General features: G+C 37.1%; 1 long non-coding RNA gene across 1 annotated transcript; it reads left to right on the forward strand.

Annotated features, from left to right (window-relative positions):
* Window positions 1-364: 364 nt before the first annotated feature.
* On the forward strand, window positions 365-2,678 carry LOC138312243 (uncharacterized). Its single transcript, XR_011206890.1, has 2 exons — window positions 365-624; window positions 2,214-2,678. It is a non-coding gene; the product is annotated as an uncharacterized lncRNA (long non-coding RNA).
* The last annotated feature ends 1,702 nt before the right edge of the window (window positions 2,679-4,380 follow it).

Genomic DNA, 4,380 nt, shown 5'->3' on the forward strand with positions numbered 1-4,380 from the left:
ACTTAAGTACAATGTAAATCATGAATATAATATATATATAATTTAAGGTGCAAAGAAATTTTACATGAATCGATTTGATTCAATAATAGATTTTGATACATTGTCTAAAATGTATTTATTGTCTTTATCGGAAAGTATTAAACTTCTTTTTGTTAAAATATTGGCAGATATGAAGCCAATCCTATTGAAGATTAAAAATAAGTAATGGCGGTATTGATGAAAGAGTGGACAGAAGAAAAAGAAATGATTTCTGTTTTCATTTTGGTAGCCACAAATACATTGGGCACTTTCAATTAGATGATCATTAAATCTGTCGGAATTCAGATTACTGACTCCATTTCTTAGCTGACATAATAAAATATTTCAACGCATGCTCCATATTAAATAGTCAACTATTGACTGTTGACATGGTCCTCTTAAATAGTAACCCCATGTACTATGTAAGGACTAGTTCTTTCGATACCTCTCGGATCACATCTCATACCGAGTGTGTTCCGAATATATATAGTTCCGAGTGTGTAGACGACCGCCATTTTTCCGACCCATCACTTTTCGCTTCGTGCACATAGAACTAGGAATAGTAAGAGAGAACCGTCTGATAGCTGATCACTTCATGGGAAACAGGTGGGTATATATGTAGGCCTTATATAATGTCATGAAATTCATAAGAATAATCGATTACGATATAAAAATAGGCATAGGAAAAGTTCTGATATGTCAAGACCTTGGGCCCTATGTTAACAGTGAAGATTCATGTCGCTGTTTTGCCGTCTGGAACCTCCAAATATTAGCCAGATGCTAATCAGTACCAATACAAGGGTTTCAAGATATGAAAACAATTCTTACCTAGTATGTAAAATTATCTAAAATAAGATTTACAGAGATGGACCTTTAATTAGTCAAATCATCCAGTGATTGTGTCCAATGTGACAAGATATTTTGACATGATCATGATCTTTTTGTTGTCACAATTGATAAGTTCTGCATTGTTTATATTAGCCCGAGATACTCTGGCCCTAACACCAGACTTAGACATTATGACAGATACATTGTACATGTAGATGTCTGGTTTAGGGCCAGAGCGCAGTAGTACTCGAAAACCTGGAATAAGCCGACACCGTTTGGTATCGGGCCAGGTCATCTCCGATTCAGACTTACAAAAGATTACCACCGAGAATCGCCACTTACCTTGGTTTTTTCAACAAATGAATAATCTATCTACTCCTAGCCATCAGTTTCATCACGCATGCATGTTCTATAGTGTCAACACAGTAGTTTCTTTTCCGCAACTTTAAATTTCCCTCGTCGTTGTCGCCATTTTCTCGTAGTATGCATATCACCTTTATCTTGACGGATTGCTATATTTGGGTAGATATAATATTCATTTGTTGAATAGACTAACGTTAGTGGTGCTTCTCAGTGGTCAGTCTGAATCGGAGATGACCTGGCCCGATACCTAACGGTGTCGGCTTATTCCAGATTTTCGAGTACTACTGCGCTCTGGCCCTACGCCAGACATCTATCTGTCATAATGTCTAAGTCTGGTGTCGGGGCCAGAGTATCTCGGGCTATGTTTAATTAAGTATATTTTGATACAACATTTGATATAAGGTGTGGCTACATATATACAGCCTGGCGATCAGTCAATCAACGAAGGGTAGGACTAATCCACTGTAAATTGCAAATTACACAGGGGCAGATGACTTGTTTATTAGTCTATACATGATAGGTACACGCATATTTGATACAAAAGTAATTGTTATATGGAAATGTTCCTGTCAAAATGTTAGTATTGTGACATTCATTGATATGGGCATTTCAACCACAATTTCAATAGCTCACAGGGCCAAGGGGGGAACATGGTGACATTGCAAAATAGAGAGGGCATCATACTGTCAGTTCACAGAATAGAAACATATTTTTTCTAGCATAATTGCAGTACAACTACATCAAGTTTTGTATCATTATTAGCAAAATGTGAAGCGAAGGTCATATGTGCAGAGATCCTCAGATGTTGGAATCAAGCTTGTATATGTAAAATCCAGTTCCCCTCTGTGAATAGCTAGTTTTTGTTGATGAGTGGATCAAAGCTTTTACATGGGCAATCAAATTATGCAACTAAATACCTTTTTCGCTCTCTCTCTCACCTGATATTTATGTGATAAAATTAATGATGTGTTCCATTGTGATTCAGGTTGTTTTTTGTTTTCTAGGGAGAAATTTACCTCTGAAATGGCAGAGATGACTGACAAGAAGGTCAAAAAGAACTGGAAGGTCATGAAAGTATCACTAGAAAAAGTGGCTGCCATTCTATATGAATCAAAGAAAATATTTGTTTTAAGGTGAAGGTCAAAGTATAGGGGACAGCAAGGTAAATGTCAAAGTACAGGGGACGGTAAGGTAAAGGTCAAAGTGTAGGAAAGGTCAAAATGTAGGGGACAGTTAGGTATAGGTCAAAGTGTAGGAAAGCATAAAGTAATGTCAAAGTAAAGGGAAAAGGAAGGCCAATGTCAAAGGATAGGGGACAGAGTAAGGTAAAGGTCAAAGTGTAGAGTACAGTAAGGTAAAGGTCAAAGTGTATGAGACTAGAAGGTAAAGGTGAAAGTGAAACAGACTAGAAAATAAAGGTCAAAGTGTAGGAGACTAGACGGTAAAGGTCAAAGTGTAGGGGACAGTAAGGTAAAGGTAAAAGTGTAGGAAAGCATAATGTAAAGGTCAGAGTTTAGGGGACAATTAGGTAAAGGTCAAAGTGTAGGAAAGGGTAAGGTAAAAGTCAAAGGGTAGGGGACAGTAAGGTAAAGGTCAAAGTGTAGGGCACTGTACGGTAAAGGTCAAAGGGTAGGAGACAAGAAAATAAAAGGTTGAAGTGAAGGAGAATAGAAGGTAAAGATCAAAGTGTAGGAAAGCATAATGTAAAGGTCAAAGTGTAGGAAAGTGTAAGGCAATGACAAAGTGTAGGGGACAGGAAGGTAAAGGTCAAGTGTAGGAAAACACAAGGTAAAGGTCAGAGTTAAGGGGACAGTAAGGTATAGGTCAAAGTGTAGGAACGCATAAGGTAAAGGTCAAAGTGTAGGGGACAGTAAGGTAAAGGTCAAAGTACATGGGACATAAAGGTAAAGGTCAAAGTGTAGGAAAAGCGTAAAGTAATGTCAAAGTAAAGAGGAAAGGAAGGTCAATGTCAAAGGATAGGAGACAGTAAGGGAAAGGTCAAAGTGTAGGAGACCAGAAAGTAAAGGTCAAAGTGTAGGGGAATGTAGGTAAAGGTCAAAATATAGGTGACAGTAAGATAAAGGTCAAAGTATAGGGGACAGTAAGGTAAAGGTCAAAGTACAGGGGACAGTAAGGTAAAGGCCATAGTGCAGGAACGCATAAGGTAAAGGTCAAAGTGTAGGGGACAATTAGGTAAAGGTCAAAGTGAAGGAAAGTGTAAAGTAATGTCAAAGTAAAGGGAAAGGAAAGTCAATGTCAAAGGATAGGGGACAGTAAGGTAAAGGTCAAAGTGTAGAGTACAGTAAGGTAAAGGTCAAAGTGTAGGGGACAATTAGGTAAAGGTTAAAGTGAAGGAGACTAGAAAATAAAGGTCAAAGTGTAGGTGACTAGAAGGTAAAGGTCAAAGTGTAGGTGACTAGAAGGTAAAGGTCAAAGTGTAGGGGACTAGAAGGTAAAGGTCAAAGCATAGTGGACAGTAAGGTAAAGGTCAAAGTGTAGGTGACAGTTAGGTAAAGGTCAAAGTGTAGGGCACTGAAAAGTGAAGGTCAAAAGTGTAGGGGACAGTAAGGTTAAGGTCAAAGTGTAGGAAAGCATAATGTAAAGGTCAAAGTGTAGGAAAGTGTAAGGTAAAGGTCAAAGTGTAGGGCACTGAAAAGTAAAGGTCAAAAGTGTAGGAGACTAGAAGGTAAATGTCAAAGAGTAGGAAAGCGTCAAGTAAAGCTCAAAGTGTAGGGGACAATCAATCATATCTTATATCAAACATCAAATGAAATTGAATCCTACTTTAACATGATGTTAGTTTCAAGACCAATCAGATAAGCTTTGAGAAAACTTTCTATTTCTACATTACTGCTCATAAAGCTTATAAATAAACACCTTTTGAACAACTGAACCTTGATTATTAATAAGACCTGACCTATATCCTTCTAGAAGCAAACTTCCTTAAAATACATAAGATGAAACATTAATATCAATCATTTCATATTTTTGATTACTAATTTAAAAGGAAATACTCCTGAAACCAGATATTTCATTTCATTTAGAATAGAAGTGTCTTTTGTATAACACTTTGACTTGAATATGATATTGGATAACAGATATCCTAAATCTAAGATGGTGTTCACTTATCGCTAGATAATTTTTACTCTCATTACAGGATGTTATGGTGAT

This window comes from Argopecten irradians, unplaced genomic scaffold (assembly GCF_041381155.1).
Source record: "Argopecten irradians isolate NY unplaced genomic scaffold, Ai_NY scaffold_0259, whole genome shotgun sequence".
In the NCBI taxonomy this organism is placed as follows: domain Eukaryota; kingdom Metazoa; phylum Mollusca; class Bivalvia; order Pectinida; family Pectinidae; genus Argopecten; species Argopecten irradians.